A 25,870-nucleotide genomic window follows, 5' to 3' on the forward strand; every position below is an offset into this window, starting at 1 on the left:
GGAGATGCTGGGAAGAGACAGGGCAATCTTGGTTCAAGCCCAGGTGGGGAACATTTGTACCTTATCTCTGCACTGGAGCTGCTCTCGGATGACCTTGAGAGCAGCTTCATCTTTGGCCACGTCCACCCCTTCCTCCTGCTCCGAATCCAGGGGGGTCCCTGCACCAGGGAGGGAAGGACAGGGGCGTGGTGGGCAGAGCAGGATTCAAGACCCCCCTTCCCACCTCAGGCACCCAGGACAGATCGGGCCCCAAACCTCCCTCTCAGGGATGCCTTCAGCCCCCAACAGCTGCAGAAGCCCAGAGCAGAGCCCCCCTCCCCTGCCCAGGACTCCAGGGGAGGTGCCTGTTCCCCCCACCCAGAGCAGCAAGGACCAACGTGGAGGCAGCTCTTCACGCCCCCACCCCCAGGTCCCCATGCGGAAGGGGCAGCTGTGTGACGGCTGCTGCTGTCCGTGGGGTTCCCATGGCTCAGGCCAGACACCTGGGCTGGGGACACCCCCCCCCCCGTATCCCTGGGAGAGCGTCTGGGCCCAGGGTGTTCACATCCCGTCCTTAGCCCTCCCGGAGCCCAGCCTGGCTCCTCACCTGGAACAAAGCAGTGGCCTCCATCAGCCTGGCTGCTGCCAGAGGCCCAGGTGCTGCCGCTGTCCCAGGCTGAGCTGCCGGTGCTGGGACAGGGACCTTCCCCCTCCTGGCCGGCGGGGGCTGGAAGGGCCTCAGAGACCGGGCAGGGCGATGCCTCCTGATGGGAACGAGGCCTGGACTCCTGGGGCCGCTGCTGCCCACACAACAAGCCCCAGAGCCACCCTGCCCGGCGCCCCTCCTGGGCTGGGTCCTGTCTGCGAAACCGCAGCCTGGGCCAGCTCCATTGGGGCCTGGTCGGGGCCTCTCCCAGCTCGGCACCTGCGCCGGGAGCCGGGTTCCTTTTCCAGAAGGCCGGGCACTTCCGCCTTCTGGCCTGGACGGGAGCTGCTTCCCCGCCAGCGGGGACGCAGGGGTTGCTCTTCCCCTTGGGAAGACGGCAGCTGCTTCCCTCAGGCTCTGGGGCCACCTGCAGAGCCTTCCTCCGCAACATCCGCAGGAGCCTGGCCATCCTGGAACCGAGCAGGGAGCAGGGGTGAGTCTGGGCTCCAGGCAGCCTTTCACTCCTGGGCCTTTTCCGTCCCTCCTCCTCCCTGCTCCAACCACAGCAGCCCCTTCTGCCCCCACAGAAGTGCAGGGAGTGCCATCTACACACACTAGCAGGAGTTCATTGCATGATCTGCTCCCAACGTTCCCCCTCGTAATCCCGGCTGCTGCAATAGCCAGGAAGTCTCATCCTTTTCCAGCAAGGGGGTCAGTCCCAAAGACCATCAGTTACTCTGGACATGCAGCCCCCTCCTGTCGTCCCAGGCCACTCTCCCACCCAGGCTAGAGAAGGAACAGAAGCCAGGAGTCCGGACTTCTCCTGCGAATCCATTCTCCACATCAAAGTCACAAAGACCCTAAGCACAGGAAGACCAGGGCCCTCCTTGTTCCCCCTTGATTTCCAGGCTCAGCAGCTCACAGGGTCTGGCCCAGCTCAGAGACTCTCAGTCTGGGGAACAGTGTCCCACAAGGGAAGGGCTGGGAGCCCCATTGCTGGAACCTTTCCAAACACACTGGAGACGGCTCTGGAGAAGCCCCTGCCCGGTCTAAGAGTGAGGGGCTCTTGGGAGCTGTTTGCAAATGAAATCCCCCTTTGGAGATAGTCTCTCCCCCTGTTTCTCCTCTCCCCAGACAGATAGGGGAAGCCACTGAGGAACCCGAATGCCACTCACTTGCTCTCAGTGATGGGATGATGGATGGCGGATGTTCAGGGTCAGCAGACGTCCCACGCCCTCCTCCTCACTCTCCAAGCCCAAGGCAGGCTGGAGAGGGTGGTGACCTCAGGAGTTACCCTGCCCAGCCAGCAGGCAGGGTGATGACACGAGGGCGATCGACTGGCTGTGAAAACAAGAGTCTGTCTTATTGCCAAGGGACGGAGAAACTCAGCCAGCAGCAGGGGGGTGCAGAACACTGCCCTAGGGCAGAAGTGACAGCGCCTCCAGGATCCTGACATCCCAGCACTTTACACACCTTCCTGGAGCCTCCCAACCCCGCTGGGCTGTAGCCATGGGATCCTAACCCGACTGACGGCAAACGGGCCTCAGCTACCAGCTCAGGGTCACACTGAGTGTCAGAGCCATGGATGGACCCCTTCACTAACCACTGCCGCACACTCCCTTCCACAGCTGGCAATTGCAACCAGGCCCTAATGGCTGGTCCCCCTGCCTTTGAGAGGGAGGGTCACTCCTGCTTCCATTGCTGCCTCTTGATCTGTGGGACTTTGGGCAAGTTGCTCCCCCTCTCCATGGCTCTCTGGGACTCACATCCCTGAATGGGCTTTAAAAAAACCAATGGTTAAAGTTTGGCCCCAACTAGTTCTTGTTTCTCGAGACTATCCATTTTAGCAAAGTTTAGAGTTCTTGACATTCAGCACCTGGAAACATCCCTTTCTCCTTCGCAGACGGCCTTAACATCCCTTATCTCACCCAGGCTCCCTGCTGCCTGGAGTTAGAGAATTGACCCTTTTCCCATTGGACCTACCCAAGGTGTCACACAGCAAAGCGGTGACAGAGCCAGAAAGAGAAGACAACAGTCCTGACTCCTGTTCTAACAGACAACAACCCCCCCGGAGGCAGGGATAAAGCCCAGGAAATAAGGTGTGAACATTTGCATGGAAACCGTTTTCTGTCAGAAAATCCATTCAGACGAAACCACTTTGTTTCTTGAAATCGTAACAAGTAGGATGAAAATTCTTTGCAAAAATATTTGTTTGCAAAACAAGAGCATCTCCTGTCCGTCACAGCACATTAAACTGTCTCATCGTACACAAAGGGGAGACACTATGCTCTAGAAAATTAGATGAGATGCTTCAGTCTGAGCTAAGTAGTTGCTGTTCTTCACAATTTCAAAACAATAAAATACAAATGAAATCGAACATTAGGTCATAATCTGCTATGGCTCAGTGTGATAGGACACCCCCAGTCTGCACTGCTACTCATGACACTCTTCAGTGGATCCCCAGCATCCACCCATGGCGAGGTAGGTGGGAGAGGATTGTTATTCGTCCTTGACAGAAGGAGAAACGAAGGCTGAGAAAGGAGCAGGGACTCGTCTTAGCTGATGCAGCCAGTCAGTAGCAGAGTTGCTCTCAAATGAGCTACAGACCAACAATTATTCATAGTAATTATTCAGCAATTATTTCAGAAGAATTGGAATGTTCGAGAGGATCATGAATTGTTCCGAGACAATGAATGGAGAGCAGCGTCAACATTGGTCAAACATATAACTGGTTGTGACTTATTTGCTTGGTCATAAAAGAGAACAACAAAGACCAGAGTTTCCTCCCTGTCAATAGCCCCCTCCTCAGCCAATCAAGGTTGAGACTTTGAGGGGTGGGAGGCTAAGGGATCTCATCAAATAGCCCAAAGAATGGCCCCGGTCACCACCGAGGGGATCACTCTCGGAGCACTAGTCCAGTCTCACCTCTCTGTGAGGGCCTCCCACAACCCCCCCCCGGGGCCCCCGCTCCACCCACAGAGCTCCTGGTGATGGGAGGAGAGCAGAGGAAAAGGACAAAGGAAGCAAGAAGAGAAAGGTAGGAGGGACAGAGGAAAAGGGAAGACAAAAAGGAGAAACCCCAATGTCCCCAGTAATTCTAAGGGACAAAGTCCTAGGTCAGAAATAAAATACTGCCCCCACAATCTAATGTTTTCCTTTCCTAAAAATCAGCTGGCACCTGATGGATCAGAATGAACAGGTTCCAAACCTCTCCGAGGCTCTTATCTTCTATACAGGGATGTCTGTTTTCGATCAAAACCACTACAAGAAAAGGAGAAAACTCCGAAGAGGGTCCTCCTTGCTCCCATGAATGTGAAAGTGAATGCTCTCTCAGTCCTCCAGGAGAGACCTCGAGAAGGAGACGTGCTGAAGCAAAGCCACAGGGATCTCCGAGCTTGCCCCTGTCCTGCACCCCTGTCCTGCCTGGCTGATGTCAAGATCTCTCTGTGAGATCATCGCCTCCCCGCCACCTTTGTCCAATAGGCTGAGGTCCTGCCAAAGGCCCTTGTGATGTCACTGCCACACCCACCCCTCCCCTGCAGTGCTGATGTCCTGCCCCTGTCCAGCTACATTGGATATTTGAGCAGCTTCCCCTGGATCACCCCACTTAATGACACTTTCTTGTGGGGTGACACCGACTACACAGTAGAACACAGAGGTTCTTCCCCAGGCCACAATTAGGTTTCACAAGTTAGTCGACTTTATGGCCAGAAGGAACCGTTCGAGCATTTAATCTGATCCCCTGCGTGTTGGGGGGCTTATTCCTTCACCCACTTACTTCCCTGGTCCTTCTCGCATGAACAGAAATAAGGTGCTATTCGGCTGTTAGGAATACAATCCTGTCCTGATAGTTTCTATCACCTCCAGAGAAAGGGAAGTGCCTAGAAAATGTAAAAGAAAACTTAGTTTGATAGCATCCTGTCTGGCAAGAACTCACTTATCAATCGCTGGGATGTGAAATCCTCACTTCTGTATTGTTTTGTCATTATAGTTCCCACTTCGCTATTGTTTGTCTGTATAATCTCTGTCTGGTTCTGTGATTGTTCCTGTCTGCTGTATAATTAATTTTGCTGGGTGTAAACTAATTAAGGTGGTAGGATATAATTGGTTACATAATCATGTTACAATATGTTAGGATTGGTTAGTTAAATTTCAGGAAAATGATTGGTTAAGGTATAGCTAAGCAGAACTCAAGTTTTACTACATAATCTGTAGTCAATGAGGAAGTGAGTGGGTGTGGGTGTGGGTGGGCATGTGGGTAAGGGAGATGGGAACAGGGAATGGGGGTAAGGAAATTGCAATCATGTTTTGCTAAAGGGGGAAATGGGAACAGGGAATGGGAGTAAGGAAGTTGGAATCATGTTTGGCTAAGGGTAGGAATGGGAACAGGGACACAGGTGTAAGGCTCTGTGGTGTCAGACCTGGGAAGGAGGATACTAAGGAAGGAAACTGGAATCATGCTTGCTGGAAGTTCACCCCAATAAACATTGAATTGTTTGCACCTTTGGACTTCGGGTATTGTTGCTCTCTGTTCATGCGAGAAGGACCAGGGAAGTAAGTGGGTGAAGGAATAAGCTCCCTAACACTGCATATCCTAAGGCCTCCTGTATGTCAGAAGAGCTGGGCTTTTCTTTTACTCAAACATTTTCCAGAAAGGCATCTAGTCTTTATTCGAAGAGATCAAGAGATGGAGAAGCCATCATTTCTCTTGGTTCTTTGTGCCAATGACGAACCACCCTCTTACAAATCTGGGTCTTATTGTCATTATACTTTTTCTGATTTCTGCTTCCATCCATGGGGTCTTGTCGTGCCTTTCTCTGCGACATAAAAGAGCCCTTTTATACTCAACATTTTCTCTCCATGAAGTCAAGCAACTCACTTCTCATTCTTCTCTTGTATATACTAAACAGCTTCACGTTTTTCAATGTCTCATTATAGGGCATCATCCCCATCACTCAGTTATGAATCTTTTCTGCACCCTCTCCAATTGTTTTAACATAATATTCAAAATGTGGACACAAGAACTGGATTCAACATTCCAACATCAGTCTCACCAATGCTCTTTCACTTCCCTTTCCATCCTCACTACTCTATCCAGCCAAGAATGGCTTTAACCTTTTTTAACACAGTTTCACATTGACAGCTCATGTTGAGCAGCTCATCCACTATGGCCCCAAAATCCTTTTCAGGGTCACTGCTTTCCAGCGGATAGTCCCCCATTCTGTAGGGTGCCGCCTGACTCCTTTGTTTCTGGAGGTATGGGGTTGCATTTGGCTTTATTAAAACCTAATTCTTTAGTAAGTATTTTAGAAGAACTAGCCCATTAGAGAGAGAATCATGAATTACTCCAAGACAATGAATGGAGAAAAGTGGCAAGAGCAATCAAATACATATTTGGTTACGGCCTATTTCCTTGGTCTTAAAAGAGGGTAACAAGAACCTGAGCCACCTCCCTCACAATAGCCCCAAGCTCCCCCAATCAGCATTGAGACTCTGAGAAGCAGAAAGCTGAGAGTTCTCACCAGATGTCCCGGGTCACCACCGGAGGGAGTCACTCTTAGAGCACTATTCCAGCCACATGTCTTTGGGAGGGCCTCCCGCAATGAGAGTTGGAGTGCAACCCCCCCGCCCCCCATCCGTCCCCAACTCCAGACGCACAGACAGGTCCTGGTGGTGAAAGCAAAGCAGGGGAAAAGGACAAAAATGCAAGAGAAGACGAGAAAGGAGGGAGAGACAGGAAAAGGGAAAACAAAAAGGAGAAACCCCAATGTCCCCAGTAATTCTAGGGGACAAAGTCCTAGGTCGGAAATAAAATGCTGCCCCCACAATCTAGTGTGTTCCATTCCTAAAAATCAGCTGGCACCTGATGGATCAGACTGAACAGGTTCCAAACCTCTCTGAGGCTCTTACCTTCTATACAGGGATGTCTGTTTTCAAGCAAAACCACTAAAAGAAAAGGAGAAAACTCCAAAGAGGGTCCTCCTTGCGCTCACGAATGTGAAAGTGAATGCTCTCTCAGTCCTCCAGGAGAGACCTCGAGAAGGAGACGTGCTGAAGCAAAGCCACAGGGATCTCCGAGCTTGCCCCTGTCCTGCACCCCTGTCCTGCCTGGCTGATGTCAAGATCTCTCTGTGAGATCATCGCCTCCCCGCCACCTTTGTCCAATAGGCTGAGGTCCTGCCAAAGGCCCTTGTGATGTCACTGCCACACCCACCCCTCCCTTGCAGTGCTGATGTCCTGCCCCTGTCCAGCTACATTGGATGTTTCAGCTGCTTCCCCTGGATCACCCCTCTCAATAAGCGTTCATTGTGGGCTCAAGCCGAACAGAGTAAAACATCAGAGGCTTCTCCCCATGCTACGCTCAGCTTTTCATCAATTAGCAGACTTTATGGACAGAAGAGACAATTAGAGCATGTCATCTGACCCCCTGCATATCACATGCTTTCTGTAGAGCATAGGAGCTAGTTTTTGACTACACACATTCCAGAAAGGCATCTAGTCTTCATTAGAAGACATCAAGAGGTGGGGAATTCCCACCACTTCCCTTTCTAGTTTGCTCCTTTGGTGATTCATCCTCACTGTTGAATATGTGTGCCCTCTTTCGAATACGAATTGGTCTCTTTTGAGTTTCCAGCCAGTGGGTCTTATTATGCTTTTCTCTGCTAGATTAATGAGCCCTTTAATACCCAATATTTTCTCTCTATGAAGTCACTTCAACACTTCAATGACGTCACCTCCCGATCTTTTTTATCATCTAAACAGGCTGAGCTCCTTCAATAGCTCATTCGCAGGCATTTTTCTCCAGTCCTCAAAACGTTTCGTTGCTTTTTGCTGCCCCATCTCCAATATTTCAAAATCTTTTTTCAAAGGTGGACGCCAAAACTGGATGCAGGATTCCGTGATCAGTCTTCCTCATGTGTGTCACCTCCCTCTGCACCTCACTGCTCTTTTCATACATCTAATGATGGCTTTAGCCCCGTTCACCACAGCATCACCCTGGGTGCTCATGTTGAATGGCTTGCCCAGCATGGCCCCGAAATCCTCTGCACAGTCAGTGCTTTCCTGGATACACTTCCCCACTCGGTAGGTGTGGCCTGTATGCTTTGTCGCTAGCTATAGGACCCTTCCTTTGGTTATTTTCAAACTTGTTTTCTTTGAATGGGTCCAGCTTATAAGGGATCCGATTTCTCTGTGTCACTGCCCTGTCCTCATCATTAGTTACCACTTTGCTACTATTTTATCACCCACCAACGTTAGCAGCAGTGATTTTTTATTTGGGTTGCAGTTCATTGATATTGATTTTCAAGAATTAGTCCTTGAGAGCCTCTTCATATCCCTAGTGCCTAGAACCTGCTCCACACAGCACAGTGAGAAAAGGCCGCCCGGTCCAGCTGTGCCATAGGGGCTAAGCACAGAACAACCTTAGGAGCTTGTGTCATCCATAGCTTCTGAACAACATGTGGGGGTCATCAGCTTACAAATACATTCTAGACCGGTAGCGTAGACAGGCCCCAAATGTATCTAAGTGTCCCGCCTTGAAAAAGAGGAGAGAAAAAAACAGAACCTTGATTAGCTTTATTTTATACTCGTGGAAACTGAGGCACAGAGAAGCAAAGAGATTCACTCATGGTCAAAAAGCCAGGAATAGAAAATGGCCAATCTGCTGATAGTCAGTCCTGGGCCCTAGCCGTGTTTGTCCTGGCCTCTCTGCTTCAGCTCCAGCAACAATCCGAGTCGAGGTTTTCTTCGTCTCCATGTCCTTTAACTTCACGTCACTGCAGAAGAAAGATTGTTTCTGACCAGCTGGCTCTAATGCATGGAGATGTCTTTCCAGAAGACGTGCTCTGGCTCAGTCCCATGTCGTAGGTTTTCTGGAGGAAGCGCTCGGTGACGTTCTAGAGCCTGTGTTACACAGAAGATGACAGAATGGTCCTTTCTGACCTTAATTCTTTTCTTTCGCTAGGAGGGTAACGCTGGACATTTTCTCTCATTCACTTTCCTTTGGAATAATTTCAATCCAGTCCAAAGGATTTCCTCTTCCATTGTGTCTTCAGCACCTTTCCTTGCAAACAGTTCCTGTTAGAGCACAGGTTTCCAGTTTCAGGCTGTCCCAGGGTGAGATGGCCATGAAAGGGGTAGTTGCTCAACTGAACCTGTCCCCAGGTGAAGGGAATAAGTGCAGGGGCAGAAGTGAGGCCCCGAGATAGGACAGATTCTTTTTGCTGGGCTAAGAGTATAGTTGGATGCGCTTCACTTCACTTCATCGGATGCATTCAGTGGAAAATACAGTGAGGAGATTTATATACACACAGAACGTGAAAAAATGGGTGTTATCATACACACTCACTTCAGATGAGCTATTACCAGCGGAGTTGGGGGGGGGGGAAACCTTTTGTAGTGATAATCAAGGTGGGCCATTTCCAGCAGTTAACAAGAACATCTGAGGAACAGTGGGGGGTGGGGGTGGGGGAATAAACATGGGGAAATAGTTTTACTTTGTGTAATGACTCATCCATTCCCAGTCCTTATTCAAGCCTAAATTAATTGTATCCAGTTTGCAAATTAACTCCAATTCAGCAGTCTCTCGTTGGAGTCTGTTTTTGAAGCCTTTTTCTTGTAATATAGCAACTTTTAGGTCAGAGATCGAGTGACCAGAGAGATTGAAGTGTTCTCCGACTGGTTTATGAACGTTATAATTCTTGACATCTGATTTGTGTCCATGTATTCTTTTATGTAGAGACTGTCCGGTTTGGCCAATGTACATGGCAGGGGGCATTGCTGGCACATGATGGCATATATCACATTGGTAGATGTGCAGGTGAACGAGCCTCTGATAGTGTGGCTGATGTGATTAGGTCCTATGATGGTGTCCCCTGAATAGATATGTGGACACAGTTGGCAACGGGCTTTGTTGCAAGGATAGGTTCCTGGGTTAGTGGTTCTGTTTTGTGGTGTGTGGTTGCTGGTGAGTATTTGCTTCAGGTTGGGGGGCTGTCTGTAGTCAAGGACTGGCCTGTCTCCCAAGATTTGTGAGGGTGAAATGGCCCACCTTGATTATCACTACAAAAGGTTTTCTTTCCCCCAGTCCACTCTCTTGCTGGTAATAGCTCATCTGAAGTGAGTGTGTATGATAACACCCATTTTTTCACGTTCTGTGTGTATATAAATCTCCTCACTGTATTTTCCACTGAATGCATCCGATGAAGTGAGCTGTAGCTCATGAAAGCTTATGCTCAACTAAATTGGTTAGTCTCTAAGGTGCCACAAGTCCTCCTTTTCTTTTTGCTTAGATGAATGGGTCTGTAGTTGCCTGGATCACTTTTTTCCCTCTTGCTTTACTATCATCGGACACTAGATGGGGAGGAAGAGCCTCACCAGCTCTATAAAACCAGCTGGGGGAAGGCTGGGAGCAACAGGTATCAGAATAAGCCAGACCCGGGCTTCTCAAACTTTTGTTTTTGCTGGCCCCACTTTGAAAGTATTTCAGGCTATGACAACCCCCGACCTCTAAACAGTCATAGCAAGTTACTGTACGGACTCATAGAAACATACACATGGTATTGCCACCCTTACTTCTGGGCTGCTACGGGCGGGGCACTGCCCTCAGAGCTGGGCAGCTGGAGAGGGGCAGCTGTTGTAGCCCTCTTCCCCTCCTGCCCCCCTCCCCTGAGAATATTTTTGTGATCTCTTGACCCCCCCTCCCCTGCCATAGCCTTGCAACCCCCTTTTGGGTCAGGACTCCCAGTTGGACAAATGCCGAGCTAGACAATCTCAAACCATGAACTAGTTCCCAGGCATCTCTGGGCCGATTCTCAGAGGAGGCAGCTCCCAGAATCAGGCCCTCAATGGCTCTCCCAGTGCAGCAGGCCCTGGGTGCAGCAATCGGTTTGAAACAGGAACCCCTGCAAGATGCTCTCTACCTTCATTTCCTGACCCCTCCAGGGGCCGAGTGCATCTCCCCCATCCTCAGGCAGAGCTCAGAGCAGAGTCAGCAGCAGCAGCAGCCCCTCCCCAGCGAGAGCTCCAAGTGAAGGCAGGGGCCTGGCAGAGAGAGGAGAGGGGCACAGGCAGGTCAGCGGAGGGGTGGAAGGTGGATCCCACCCCAGGAGATTTAACAGAGAGAGGAAAGCGGGGCTGTGAGAGTGCAGAACAGAGACACCCCCCAGTAAATCCCCCCACCCCAGACACCGAGATCCCGGCCTGGGAGAGGGGTTCGCTCCCCAACACTTACTCACGACAGCTGCAGCAAGGGGTCCCTGTGGGGCGGGAGGAGCTTCCACCCCGCTCCGGCTGGCTGGATCTGGAAAGAGAGAGAGAGAACAGGGAGAGGAGAGTGCGGTGAGGAGTTGGTGCCCAGGGGTCCCCCTGCCCCGCTCCTAGCTCTGGACCCCCATTGCAGGGGTGTCTGTGGGTGTGTTCAGGGAAGGGCCGGGGGCTCTGCTCCACCAGGGCTGAGAGTGTCAGAGCAAAGTAACTGTAACACTGCGGAGTATTTTCAATGTTGCCTCACCCTGAATGTCACTGATCCCCCAGTTTAGAATGCGTCTCCCCGGCCGCTTCTCTTGCTAATTTGAACCTCAGGGAACATATCAAATCTCTCTCCTGTCCTCCACAGCTGCTGGGTTTGGGCCACTGCCAGGGCCCTCTACACCGGGGTTAACATCTGGATCCTGGCCAAGCTGGTTCTAGCCCATGTGGCCAACCCCCAGTGACCAAAAATCACAAGTCAGAGCCCCCCAAAACCATCAGATTGGCTGAAACAAGATGAGATTTTGAAAACAACTATTCTATTCTTGATCTCCTGGTGGTGGAGCCTTTAGGGGTCACCTTTTCAAGCTTTTCTCCCCATCCAGGAGGGCTAGAACAAGAAAAACTTCTGACAAAAATGGCCAACCCCACGAAAATCTTCTACCAGAATCAGAAAAAATTAGTCCAGAATGATTGAAAACAGAACAATTTTTGGTTTTTGAATTTTCCAAGAAGACAGTGAATGTTTTTTATTAAAGCCGACACTTTCCACAAAAGGTTGCCTTGAATCAAACACCCAATTTTTCCGAAAAAAAAAAAATTAATTGAACCATTTCAGTGGTTCTCAAACTTTTGTCCTGGTGACCCCTTCCACACAGCAAGCCTCTGAGTGCAACCCCCCATTATAAATTAAAAACCACTTTAATATATTTAACACTGTTATAATGGCTGGGGATGAAGCAGGGTTTGGGGGTGGAGGCTGACAGCTCATGACCCCCACATAATAACCTCACGACCCCCAGTTTGAGGACCCCTGGACTACACTGAGCATGCACAGAAAGAGAGCCAGAGGGTTGAAAGGCCGCTGGGATGGACAAGACTTGTGGGGCTCTGAGAGACTGTCTCCCCCCGCCACCCCGCAGCAGTGTGAATTCAGCTCCAACCAGGGGCAGGAATCTGAAATCAGTTAAACAGCAGAGACTTCATGCAGGCAGAGGTCCGGCTTGCCGGACAGGGACAGCTCCTTCCCTTCCAGAACATGGGCATCAGCAAAACTCAAGCATCAGAAACCTGGGAATTAGAGGCAAGGGCCCCCCCGCCCCCCAGCCTGGAGAGGGGGAAGGGACGGGGGACCCCCCCCAGCCCGGAGAGGGGGAAGGGGAGGGGAGAGGGGGGACAGAGGCCATCCCCAGCTCGAAGAGGGGGAAGGGGCCCCTTAGGGGGAGCAGTCGCCAAACGGCGATGCCCAGCCCATGAGTCGGGGTTCTGGCGGGGGGGCTCTGGAGGGGGGGTTCCAGCCCCTGCCCCCCAGTGTCCCAGAGGTCCCCCAGTGAGCCCGGCGTGGGTTGTACGTTTCTCACCGGCTCAAGACCCTGAGGGGAAAAGGACCCTGCCAGATTTACTTGGGGGTGGGTCTTTTGCTCATGGGTTGTGTTATGAATCCCGCGGGTGGTGTTTCCCCAGCATAATGCCACATTGTTTCCCTCCTTTATTAAAAGCCTTTTGCTACACTCAGACTCTGTGCTTGCGAGAGGGGATGTATTGCCTCTTGGAGGCACCCAGGGGTGGTTTGTAATTGTCCCAGGTCTCTGGGTGGGGGCTCGAGCTGGTTTTGTATTGCGCTATTGAAACCCCTAGATACTCAACCTGGCCCTTGTTGCTGCTAACTCTGACGTGCAGAAGGGTTACAGTTACATAGGAATTAGATACAGTGCTCCTGTCAGCTAATTTCCAAGTTATCTGCAAAAAAACCCTAGATTTTTCAGATGCCTAAGTAGTACCTGTTAAAGTTGCCCCCCCATCTGAAATGGCACCCCAGCACCCCCCCCAGCATGTACTGAGAGTTGGTCAGTCCCTGTCCCAACACATAACACCCCCACCATGTATCTCTACTTTTCTCCAGCTCCCTCCATCCTACCCCCATTTTCCCTGCACCCCTGGGTCTCTCCCTGCCCCCAGATGTCTATGGGGCTGTCTCTCCGAGGCCCCATTCCGGAGAGAAGCGTGTGGCAGAGTTGAGAATGAATGGCAAGTGATAGTTACATTCCACAATTTTCCAAGGAAACTTTGTTCCCTTGGGTTTGTGGCTGGCTGCTTCTTGGCTCTGTTCCCAGCACTGACGTGCTCCCTGGGCTGCTTTTCTGGCCCCCCTGGCTGGCATGACCCTGTTCCCCAGCTCAGCTTGGACTCCTGCTTTCTCCTTAGCTCAGCCCCTCTCTCTCTGACCCAGGCAATTCTGGCTCACACAGAGGATGGGACCCCCCTGGCCTCCTGACTCCCTGATTAACCTGCCCACCCTGTCAATCAGGCTGACCTGGCGCATTGGCCTCTCCCCATTGTTCCTGGGGACTGGCAGTCTCAGGGTCCTGATTTCCCATTGACCCTTCCCCTTCCTTTTGGTACTGGGAGCTAGCTAACCCAAACACCCCCACTGAGTTTTAGGAAGTGGACAACAGTTGCCTTACATCAGGGAGACTTGTACCCCCAAAGGGAGCAATGTACCCCCAACTTCCTTAAACTGATGTGGCTCTCAGCCACTGTTGTAAAAGCAGGAGGGTTTATTAGCTGTCTGGAACACAGCGTAGAGAGTCCTTGGTTAGAACAGAGAGTTCCGGCATGGTCCATCCGCGTCAACCGAGAGCCCTTTGACCCCTTTGTTGTCCCAGTTCAGGAGAGCGTCCCCGATTCCAGCGGCCCCACACTGAACAACCCCCAACATGGCTCCTCTTCAGCCCTTTCTTTTTGTTCCTGGGCAAACCTTGTCCCCTGGCCTTCCTCCTCAGCTCTTTGTTCTCCAGCTGGTCCCATCCCACTGGCTTCCTGCAGAGGGTGGGCCATCCATGGTCGTTAGTTGCTGGGTGCCAAATGTCTGGGCAATTGGAGTGGCCATTGTCTTCTGGGGGTCTCCATGGGCATGGGGCCCCAGGGCCCAGGCATCTAGGTGTCGGCCACGTCTGTATCTCTGGGTCTCTACAAAGGATAAACAACCTTTTCCCACCACCTACTTAACCATGCAGCACATAGGGGAAACTGAGGCACATAGTATTCATACAAAATGTACAGAAAATTCCCACTCTGTCACAGTTCCAACCCTCCCCCAGTCTGTGCCCGGGGCAGAGAGGCCCTTCTTTGCCCCTTCTCCCCCCGTCCCACCAGGCTCTGCCCCTGCTCGCCCAAGGATTGCAGTGGCTCTCAACTTTTCCATACTGCTGTACCCCTTTCAGGAGTCTGATTTACAGACCCCAAGTTACACCTCACCTAAAAACCATTCGCTTACAAAGCCGGACATAAAAATACAAAAGTGTCACACAGCCACTATTATGGAAAAATTGCTGACTCTCTCCTTGTTACCATATAATTATAAAAGAAATCAGCTGGAAATGTACATGTCGGTGTACACTCCATAGAGCAAGATGAAGATGTCACTGTCTGGAATGTTGGTTTGCACTGAGGTCACCAGTGCTTTTAGGCAGCCCCTTGTAAAACTAGGCCAATAGCGAGATGAGCAGAGGCGGACGAGGGTTTCCTGGGGCCCTGGGCCAGAGCAAGTGGACCCTCCTCCCCCTGCGGGGCTCCCGCCCCTTGTCCAATCAGAAGCAATATGCTAATAAGGCGTATGATCTCCCCCGTGCTGTGTAGTTTCATTCTCCTGGCGGCTGGCTTTTTCGGGCGCTTTCCCTTGCACGAGCAATGGGGGAAGACATGATGTGTGTGAAGGGGGGAGTTGGGGCTTCCCGCTCAGCTAATGCGCAGAGAGGGGGAGATGGAGCAGGGACCTGCCTTGCAAAGGATGCTGCAGCCATGGAGTCCCTGGAGGAGGTAAGCTGTGATCTTCCTCCAGAGCAGTGCCCTGGGAACCTGACTCCCACCCCGGCTCTGCAATGGGGGACTGGGGTTAGGGTGGAGACGGGGGGTTATTCTGAAGATCCCAGTGTCATCGCTGCCCTGTGATTATTGTTACAGCCCCCACAGGCAGGCTGCAGGGCCTCGCAGTGTATGTGAATGACGTACGATTTGTATGGCAGCCGCTGTTGAATTGTGTGTCCATTCTTCGGCCACAAATTGAGCTTGAATATTTTCGTTTCCCCCAAAGTGAGGTGTTGGGTAAAGGGGAGACTGGGGGGGGGGCGGTCCAGGAAATGAACAGTAGCTTTTAGACGTGCCAGAAAACCCAGTAAAACACCCAGAATTGCTCCCAAGTCGGTGAGACATCATAGAATCATAGAATATCAAGGTTGGAAGGGACCTCAGGAGGTCATCTAGTCCAACCCCTGCTCAAAGCAGGACCAATCCCCAATTTTTGCCCCAGATCCCTAAGTGGCCCCCTCAAGGATTGAACTCACAACCCTGGGTTTAGCAGGCCAATGCTCAAACCACTGAGCTATCCCTCCCCATCCTGCCTTTCAGAAAGGGCTCCTGTTCTCTGGCAAATCCTCCCTTCCGGGGACAAATCAACCTTGTGTGCAGACGTCACTTATCCCTTCCCGAGGAGCCTGGCCCAGAGCGTGGTGCGCATTGCGTGGCCTCCTGCCCCGGTCCCTCCAACCTCTGGGGTCCCATGCTCGTGCCTGGGGCGGGGGGTCTTACGGCAGCTGGGGGGGGCAGGCTCCTGGGGGACAGGGTAGCCGGGGTCTTTGCAGGAGCCTTCGTGAGAGAAGCTCACCCCTGAGCAACCCGACAGCTGCGCTCGCCCCTCGGGGGCTGCGAGCAGGAGCCGCGAACAGGGCCTGTGGCCAGGGAGCTCTCCGGGTGAAGGGCAGACGGTGTCTGACCCTGCATTGGCTTGGCTGGGGCGGGCGGGTCGCTCTGCTCGTAACTCCAGCGGGAGAACAATGTTCCACCGCCAGGGTGATGTTTAAGTGGGTGGGCGGGGGGAGAGACACCTTTAAATCTGCTTGAATGCTCTGGGTGCCGTTGTGATGCGCTGTACACCCCCAGCGCCCCTGTCTTCTTTCACTTCATCTCTCCCAGGTGGTGGGTGCAAGACCCAGGCTGTGGCTGCCTTTGTCTGTACCCCGATGGCCGGGTTCCTCTGCCTTCTCGGGGGCAGCGGTGTTGTGGCCAGGCTGGTCCCAGAATGTGAAGAGACAAGGTGGGGAGCTGATAGCTTTTCTTGGACCAACTTCTGGTGGTGAAAGGTACAAACTCTGGAGCTCCACAGAGCTCTGCTTCGGTTTTCCTCTGATGTCCTTCCCCAGCCCTGAAGAAGAGCTCTGTGGAGCTCTGAGTTTGTATCTTCCACCAGTGGAAGTTAGTCCAGGAACAGGAATTACCCAGCTGGTCTCTCTCTTTCCTTGTTGCCATCCTCCTCTTTCTCTCCACACGTTTCACATCAGATGTTCAGGCTGGGAGCTCTTTGTGGCAGAGATTGTCTTACTATCTGTGCGCAGCATCCCTAGACCAACCTCTAACCCGATCCAGGACAGAAACCTCTCAGCTCTACCCTATTTCTTTCCACTGCAGTCCTGCCTCAGGGATGGAGGCCCCATTGTGCCAGATCCCATAAAAAACACATCACAAAAAGATGATCCTTTCCCCAGGAAGTGTACAGGCGAAGCACAATAAGTAATTCTCAGCCGCTTGTGCAGAGGAGCAGCAGTGACCTCTAGTGGGAAGAGGAATTCCCATTGCTGGAGCACAGACAATCATAACAATAGTGTAATAAAGAATACAACTGCTCTGGAGGTTGGATCCCAAAGTGCTTTACCAACCACATCGTACTTATGGGAATCCTTTCCCCCCACTACTGACATGCAGCCACCTCTGGAGTGAAACTCCACAACTGTTCAGCAGCACACAACACGGGCAGACGATGTCTTAGGGGAATGATTGAAGCAGAATCCACTCGCCTATTGGAATTTCACAGGGCATTTGAGAGAGGCAAATTGTAGTCCCCCGAACTGTCATTTGAACTGACTCAGATCTCCCCCATTAAAGAAGAGCCATAGGATTTGTAATGACCATAATGGGACCTTGCTTTTAACTCCCAGCTGAATCCTGACACCAGCAGAGGTACAGCGCTCCCAGCTGCCAGGTTGAGTCTCTGGGTTCAGTTCTGCCTTAGTCGGGGGTGTCATCCATCTTATTTGTTTCAACACTGAGTTTCCCTTGAGGTTTCCCATTGGGAAACAGCCTGGGTCTGTCCCTGTTCAGCTTTTATAAGCTCACACCGTCAAACCTCAAGGAATTACATTTGAATGTACCAAGCCAGAGATTCCTCCCAGCCAGTGATTCCTACATCGAGCCCAGAACTTGTGACTGAGTTAGAGCAGATCATTCGTAAGAGAGCAACTCCGTGTAAAGACTTGGAGTGAATTCTCTCCTCTCTGGCCTCCCAGCACCTTGCTTTCCTGACCTACAGCATGCCCGGCTGTTTGAGTGCTGACCCTGAGAAAAGCCCTCACTAGTACATTGAGCCTGAAGGCTTTTTACTAGGGCTGGCAAGCGATTAAAAAAAATAATCGAGCTTAATCGCACTGTTAAACAATAAGAGAATATCATTTATTTAAATATTTTTGGATGGTTTCTACATTTTCAAATATATTGATTTCAATTACAACAGAATACAAAGTGTACGGTGCTCACTTTATATTTTTGGTTATAAATATTTGCACTGTAAAAAACAAAAGAAAGAGAATATTTCAATTCACCTAATACAAGTACTGGAGTGCAATCTCTTTATCATGAAAGTTGAACTTACAAATGTAGCATTATGTACAAAAAATAACTGCATTCAAAAATAAAACAATGTAAAACTTTCAAGCCTACAAGTCCACTCAGTCCTACTTCAGCCACTCGCTCAGACAAACAAGTTTGATTACAATTTGCAGGAGATAATGTTGCCCACTTCTTATTTACAATATGACCTGAAAGTTGGAACAGACGTTCACATGGCACTGTTGTAGCCGGCATCACAAGATATTTATGTGCCAGATGCGCTAAAGATTAATATGTCCCTCCATGCTTAAACCACCATTCCGGAGGCCATGCGTCCATACTGATGACGGGTTCTGCTCAATAACGATCCATGGCAGAGCGGACCGAGACATGTTCATTTTCATCATCTGAGTCAGATGCCACCAGCAGAGGGTTGATTTTCTTTTCTGGTGGTTTGGGTTCTGTAGTTTCTGTATCAGAGTGTTGCTCTTTGAAGACATCTGACAGCATGCTCCACACCCCGTCCCAATCAGATTTTGGAAGGTACTTCAGATTCTTAAACCTTGGGTTGAGTGCTGAATCTATCTTTAGAAAGCTCACACTGGTACCTTCTTTGCATTTTGTCAAATCTGCTGTGAAAGTGTTCTTTAAATGAACATGTGTTGGGTCATCATCCGAGACTGCTATAGCATGAAATATAGGGCAGAATGTGGGTAAAACAGAACAGGAGACATACAATTCTCCCTCAAGGAGTTCAATCACAAATTTAATTAACGCATTTATTTTTTTTAATGAGCATTATCAGCATGGAAGCATGTCCTCTGGAATGGTGGCCGAAGCATGAAGGGCAGATGAATGTTTAGCATATCTGGCACATAAATACCTTGCAATGCCGGCTACAAAAGTGCCATGCGAATGCCTGTTCTCACTTTCAGGTGACATTGTAAATAAGAAGGGAGCAGCAGTATCTCCCGTCAATGTAAACAAAACTTGTTTGTCTTAGTGATTGGCTGAACAAGAAGTAGGACTGACTGGACTTGTAGGCTCTAAAGTTTTACATTGTTTCGTTTTTGAGTGCAGTTATGTAAGAAAAAAATCCACATCTGTAAGTTACACTTTCACGATAAAGAGATTGCACTACAGGACTTGTATGAGGTGAACTGAAAAATACTATTTCTTTTATCATTTTTACAGTGCAAATATTTGTAATCAAAAATAATCATGTAAAGTGAGCACTGTGCCCTTTGTGTTCTGTGTTGTAATAGCAATCAATATATTTGCAAATGTAGAAAAACATCCAAAAATATTTAATCAATTTCAATTGGTATTCTATTGTTTAACAGTGTGATTAATCACGATTAATTTTTTTAATCACAGTTAATTTTTTCAGTTAATCACGTGAGTTAACGGCGATTAATTGACAGCCCTGCTTTTTACACAACTGTAGGGGAAACTTCAGCAATGTCTAGAACTAGAGCTGATAGAGTGTAAGCCTAGGTCATGAAAAACGTGAAAAGAAATGACAGTTTGATGTCCTTTGAAGGAAGTAGAAAAGTGAAAGTCCTCCGCCACTTTTCAAATGGAGGGAACTGTTAAGAGTAAATGTTTATTTCCCCTCCAAAACTGAATGAAATCCTCCCTCCCACCCTCAAAACCAGTATTTCCATTCTAAGTCCACTCCCCCATCAAAAAATGAAAAATGGCAATCAAAATAAAACCTTTCATTTGGCTCAAAATGGCATTTTCCATTAAAAAAAACAACTTTGAACATGAGTTTTCATCCAGCTGTAGTTTGAAGGTTCAGAATTAATGACACCTCGGTTCCCATCTCTCCCTCCAGAGGGATCCGGGTGCAAACTCTACCCCAGGGACTGGCTGCTGCATGGGGACAAGTGCTACTGGCTGTCTAAGGAGCGTAAAGATCGGACTGGGAGCCGTGACGACTGCTCGGGGAAGAGCTCTCGCATGCTCGTGATCCAGAACCAGGAGGAGATGGTAACATAAAATATAGGCAAAAAGAAAAGGAGTACTTGTGGCACCTTAGAGACTAACCAATTTATTAGAGCATAAGCTTTCATGAGCTACAGCTCACTTCCTCAGATGCATATCGTGGAAACACAAAATATAGGCTCATCCAACTCCAGTTGGAGAAAGACGTGTGTCACTAGTTACAATCCCAGTGTCTTTCACTAGAAAGACGTGTGTCACTAGTTACAATCTACCACCCCCCCGCAAATCAAACTCCACACTGGGGTGTTTTCTCCCCTTCTAGGGGTCTGGCTTATTAACATACAGTTCAGAACAAGAACCCCACAGCTTTCCCACCCCAGACTGCCCAGCTGGCTCCTGTAGGCGTTTCACTCCCAGGCCCTCTGTCTGAGAGCTCAGCAGAGCCCTTCTGCATAGAGCTACTCACACAAACCTCCTACCCCATCAAATCTCTCCCTGCCCAGACTGGCTGCCCTTGTAGCCCCACCAGGCCTGGCTCCTGGTCACCTGCTTCCATCACCTTTGCCTCTGAGTCCAGGGGCATCTAGTCACAGGTGAGGCTCAACCCAGGACTCCCTTAAAGGGCCAGCTCACCCTGTGCCACCAAGGACTAGTGCTGATGTTACCATGTCTGCATAGAGAAAGCCACGTTCACCTGCACTGGAACCCTGCCCACCCAGGGGAGAGGGTGAACTAACTCAGGGGCTGGTGGGGTCTCCTGCTGGCATTATGGGCAGAGCTACTGAAGGAGAGAGCAGGCACTTCATGGGATCACTAAGGGAATTCTAACATGTTACAGGATACTCATCCCCACCCCCTCTGCTTTGCACATCACAGGATTTCATACAAGATGTTGTACAAGATGCAAACTACATCTGGATTGGCCTTAAAGTGACACCCCCAGGGGGGAAATGGACCTGGGTGGACGGTTCCCCATTAGATCCAGTGCGGTGAGTGCTGCTTGACGTTTACTCTTTGAGACGTTTGGGAAAAGCTCCCATTGTATAACTTGCTCATGTTAAATGTCCAACGTCTGTTCGAGGCCTGGTCTACACAGAAAAGTCTTTTTAGCAGCGTAACTAGGTCCTAGTGTAACTGCAGTTCTCCCAATATCTCTGTGTGTATAGCAGTGTCGCTGAGGGGGATCAGGGGAGCTGGCATAAGCGATAGTGGTGGAAGCAGTTGTATATGGATATAACTGTACTTATCCTTAGGGGACCCAGCTATTTTCCTCTTTCCATTGTGAAAACAGAGCATTTATTCCTGTTGTTTCCTATCTTTTAACCAGTTACTGATCCATGAGAGGACCTTTCTCCTTATCCCATGACAGCTTCCTTTGCTTAAAAGCCTTTGGTGAGGGACCTTATATTTTCCTGCTTCTAATGTACTTAATTTTTTTAGGTTTTGCATCTTTAAGAAGTTGCTTCTCAAACTCTTCCTTGGCCTGCCTCCTTATACTTTACAATTTACTTGCTGGAGTTTGTGCTCCGTCCTAGTTTCCTCATTAGGTTTAGACTTCCAGTTTTTCAAGGATGCTTTTTGCCTCTAATGGCCTCCATTACTCTGCTGTTTAGCCAGGATAGCATTTTTTTGGTCCTCCTCCTGTCTTCTTTTATTTGGGGTACACACTTAGCCCTATTCTACACTGTGTGTGTGCGGGGGGGGGATCGACCTAAGACATGCAACTTCAGCTACGAGACTAGCATAGCTGAAGTGGACGTATCTAGCTCGACTTACCTTGGCATCTTCACAGCGCTCCCCCATCCACTCCGCCTGCACCTCTCGCGGCGCTGGAGTACCGGAGTCAACAGGAGAGCGCTCGGGGTTCGATTTATCACGTCTAGACTAGATGTAATAAATTGACCTCCAATAGATAGATTGCCACCTGCATTTCCGGCAGGTAGTGGAGACCTGCCCTTAGACCCGGTCTACATTACAGACTTATGACGGTCTAACTATGTTGCTCAAGGGTGTGAAAAATCCACCCCCCAAGCGATGCAGGTATCCTGACCTCACCCCCAGTGTAGACAGCACTACGTTGAGGGGAGCACTTCCCCCTCCCCAAGGGCGATAGCTATGGGGACAGGAGATTGGCTCTGCTGATGGGAGAAGCTCTCTGGTCAGCATAGGTAGCGTCTTCACTGCAGCGCTGTGAGTGTAGACAATCCCCTCGTCTGAGCCTCTCATGCTGTTTTTAAGTCGTGTCCGTGATACTAGGAGACATTTGACCCTGGTGACAGCTCTGTGCAATTTCCATCCAACAAGCATCCACATGGTTTTGTGGTTCCCCTTTTAGAAGTGAAAGGTGGGGGCTAGAAATCATCTCTCTGCATCATGCCCCGAGGTGACAGTTAGTCTGTCTGCTCCAATCACTCTTTATCCCGAGTCTGGAACAGGGTTAACAGGAGAGAATAAGGGACCCCCCCCACCACCACCTCAGACTCTCCCCTAGCTCAGTGGTGTGAGCCTACTCCTAAGAGGTGAAAGACGCCTGTTCAAATCCCTTCTCCTACCCAGCTACAAGGGGGACTTGAGTTGGGGTCTCCTACTTTCCAGGTGAGTGCCAGAACCCCTGGGCTAAATGTTACCAGGAAGCGCTTGCTCCTCTCTGGTTTCAGAGTAGCAGCCGTGTTAGTCTGTATGCGCAAAAAGAAAAGGAGGACTTGTGGCACCTTAGAGACTAACCAATTTATTTGAGCATAAGCTTTCGTGAGCTACAGCTCACTTCATCAGATGCATTCATCGGCTGCATGCTCCTCGCTGCCAGTCTGTGGACGCTCACCTGTGGGGCCCAAGCTGGTATGGGTCCTTTGAACATGCCCACTGGCTTGGGGCCCCAAGGCAAGTCAGGCGGAGACTGGCTCCTGGATCGTACTGGGGCTTAGGCAGCCAGCAGCCTAGAGGGAGGGAGCAGCACAGGTGCTCGGGGTGCACACAGACACCCCGTAAACTTTGACTCAGAAAATTGAGGCACCGAGCAAGTTCAGGCGCTTCCAGGTTTTGGTGGCAGCTGAGCTGGGGTTTGGTGAATCCCAGGGGGATGCGGTTCTGGGACGGAGGTGTCTGAAGTGGCCTTTAGCCTCTTAAGTCTCTTTGTGAATCCAGCCCTAACCGTTCATCGGGACAAGGCCTCAGCTCCCTGCAGCTGTCCCGTTACCCAGGTCGCACGGTGCAGGTTTCCTCTCACCCATCAGACTTCGTTTTTAAAGGAAAGCTGAGATGTAGGAGATCAAGGTCGCGCTTCCAATGAACAAGTACCAGGTCACCCACCCCATGGGATTCAGCCTCGTATGGTCCTTGCTCCAGACCCCCTAACTCTGTGGTTCTCAAGCAGGGGTACATGTATCCCTGGGGTACACAGAGCTCTTCCGAGGAGTAGGTCAACTCATCTAGATATTGGCCTAGTTTTAGAACGGGCTACATAAAAAGCACTAGCGAAGTCAGTGCAAACTAAAATTTCAGACAGACACTGACTTGTTTACACTGTTCTATACGCTACACCCGGACATGTAAGTACAATACTTATTTCCAATGGGTTTATTTTATAATTGTATAGTACAAATGAGAGTCAGCCATTTTTCAGCAATAGTGGCTGTGGCAACATTTGTATTTTTAGGTCTGATTTTCGAAGCAAGTCGTTTTTAAGTCAGGTGAAACTTGGGGTACGCAAGACAAATCAGACTCCTGAAAGGGGTGCAGTGGTCTGGAAAGGTTGAGAGCCACTGCCCTAAGTCATCTCACAGCCTGGGACGTCTTCTCGACTGACGCTCCGCAGGAAAGCTAGAGATGAAGGACAACACCAGAGCCCAGCTTCCCAGTACAGGGAGGGGGAGGAAAGACTCACCCCTGGGCCTTTCCTTGTTACAGGGACCCACAGTGACACGGACTCTCTCTCACTCTGCAGCTTCTGGGATCCTGGGAACTACAGGCCAGTCAGCCTCACCTCAGTCCCTGGAAAAATCATGGAGCAGGTCCTCAAAGAATCAATCCTGAAGCACTTGCATGAGAGGAAAGTGATCAGGAACAGCCAGCATGGATTCACCAAGGGAAGGTCATGCCTGACTAATCTAATCGCCTTTTATAATGAGATTACTGGTTCTGTGGATGAAGGGAAAGCAGTGGATGTATTGTTTCTTGACTTTAGCAAAGCTTTTGACACGGTCTCCCATAGTATTCTTGTCAGCAAGTTAAGGAAGTATGGGCTGGATGAATGCACTATAAGGTGGGTAGAAAGCTGGCTAGATTGTCGGGCTCAACGGGTAGTGATCAATGGCTCCATGTCTAGTTGGCAGCCGGTATCAAGTGGAGTGCCCCAAGGGTCGGTCCTGGGGCCGGTTTTATTCAATATCTTCATAAATGATCTGGAGGATGGTGTGGATTGCACTCTCAGCAAATTTGCGGATGATACTAAACTGGGAGGAGTGGTAGATACGCTGGAGGGGAGGGATAGGATACAGAAGGACCTAGACCAATTGGAAGATTGGGCCAAAAGGAATCTGATGAGGTTCAATAAGGATAAGTGCAGGGTCCTGCACTTAGGACGGAAGAACCCAATGCACAGCTACAGACTAGGGACCGAATGGCTAGGCAGCAGTTCTGCGGAAAAGGACCTAGGGGTGAAAGTGGACGAGAAGCTGGATATGAGTCAGCAGTGTGCCCTTGTTGCCAAGAAGGCCAATGGCATTTTGGGATGTATAAGTAGGGGCATAGCGAGCAGATCGAGGGACGTGATCGTTCCCCTCTATTCGACATTGGTGAGGCCTCATCTGGAGTACTGTGTCCAGTTTTGGGCCCCACACTTCAAGAAGGATGTGGATAAATTGGAGAGAGTCCAGCGAAGGGCAACAAAAATGATTAGGGGACTGGAACACATGAGTTATGAGGAGAGGCTGAGGGAGCTGGGATTGTTTAGCCTGCAGAAGAGAAGAATGAGGGGGGATTTGATAGCTGCTTTCAACTACCTGACAGGGGGTTCCAAAGAGGATGGCTCTAGACTGTTCTCAATGGTAGCAGATGACAGAACGAGGAGTAATGGTCTCAAGTTGCAGTGGGGGAGGTTTAGATTGGATATTAGGAAAAACTTTTTCACTAAGAGGGTAGTGAAACACTGGAATGCGTTACCTAGGGAGGTGGTAGAATCTCCTTCCTTAGAGGTTTTTAAGGTCAGGCTTGACAAAGCCCTGGCTGGGATTATTTAACTGGGAATTGGTCCTGCTTTGAGCAGGGGGTTGGACTAGATGACCTTCTGGGGTCCCTTCCAACCCTGATATTCTATGATTCTATGATTCTATGATTCTCAGGCTCTGCAGATGGGAACAGCTGCGGGTGGATAAAAGGCAGCCAGGTTCTGTCTGAGACGTGTGCCGCGGAGCTCAAATGGATCTGCCAGAAAGAAGCGGCCGTGATATAAACAGTGCAACTGAGGATCCACATTTGTGTATCTGTAATGTGAAGAACCCCCCTGTTCAGTTTCATGGGTAGGGCCCTACCAAATTCACCCATCCAGTTTGGTAAATTTCATGGTCATGAGATTTTTAAAAGTCTTTTAAATTTTACAGTTTTAGCTATTTCCATCTGAAATGTCACCCTGTTGTAACTGTGTGGATCCCATCCCAGAAGAGGGTCATGGGGGGTCTCAAGGCTATTGGGGGAGGGGTGTCACGGTATTGTGACCCTGACTTCGGCACTGCTCCTGGCAGTGGTGCTACCTTCAGAGCTGGGCTCCCGGCCAGCGGCCACGGAGCTGTCTGCTGCTGGGGGAGGTTCCTGGCGGTGGCTCTGATCTGGCCCTGGGAGCAGCCCATGCAGAGGACGAGGTCCTGTTCCTCCCCAGCCCAGCCCGAACTTGCAGCTAGAGCCTGGCACATGGTAGGAGCCCCTGCCCGGGATGCTCCCAGCCCTGCCCCTCCCCCATTCCAGGGTCCAGCACTCAGAGGTTAAAAGGGCCTGGAGCTGGCGGTTGGTGGGGTTCCCTCCTGACCACCGCGCTCGGGGCAGTTGCCCGCATCACCCCTCCATAAGGTTCCCCCCCACCAGCATGCCACCCTCACTTCTGCACTGTTGCTGGCAGCAGCGCTGCCTTCAGAGCTGGGCACCAGACCAGCAGCTGCTGCTCTCTGGCCGCCCAGCTCT

At 50.4% G+C, this 25,870-nt stretch overlaps 2 long non-coding RNA genes and 1 pseudogene across 4 annotated transcripts in view; 1 reads left to right on the top strand and 2 right to left on the bottom strand.

The window, feature by feature from the left end:
• The window catches only part of LOC311530633 (C-type lectin domain family 2 member D-like), an 839,985-nt pseudogene that overhangs the window by 292,113 nt on the left and 522,002 nt on the right, over window positions 1-25,870 (bottom strand). The gene's annotated exons all lie outside the window — the stretch shown is intronic.
• On the bottom strand, window positions 1,030-10,927 carry LOC311530678. Its single transcript, XR_014714066.1, has 3 exons — window positions 10,857-10,927; window positions 1,801-1,966; window positions 1,030-1,095 (listed from the first exon to the last, which is right to left on the bottom strand). It is a non-coding gene; the product is annotated as an uncharacterized lncRNA (long non-coding RNA).
• LOC311530670 lies at window positions 14,745-23,769 on the top strand. Of its 2 annotated transcripts, XR_014714056.1 has the most exons (4): window positions 14,745-14,911; window positions 19,590-19,744; window positions 20,576-20,688; window positions 23,643-23,769. It is a non-coding gene; the product is annotated as an uncharacterized lncRNA (long non-coding RNA). The 2 variants fall into 2 exon arrangements; XR_014714057.1 differs by lacking the exon at window positions 23,643-23,769 and having other exon boundaries at window positions 20,576-21,607.

The sequence above is a fragment of the Lepidochelys olivacea genome (genome assembly GCF_965140295.1).
Source record: "Lepidochelys olivacea isolate rLepOli2 genome assembly, chromosome: 14".
NCBI lineage: Eukaryota > Metazoa > Chordata > Testudines > Cheloniidae > Lepidochelys > Lepidochelys olivacea.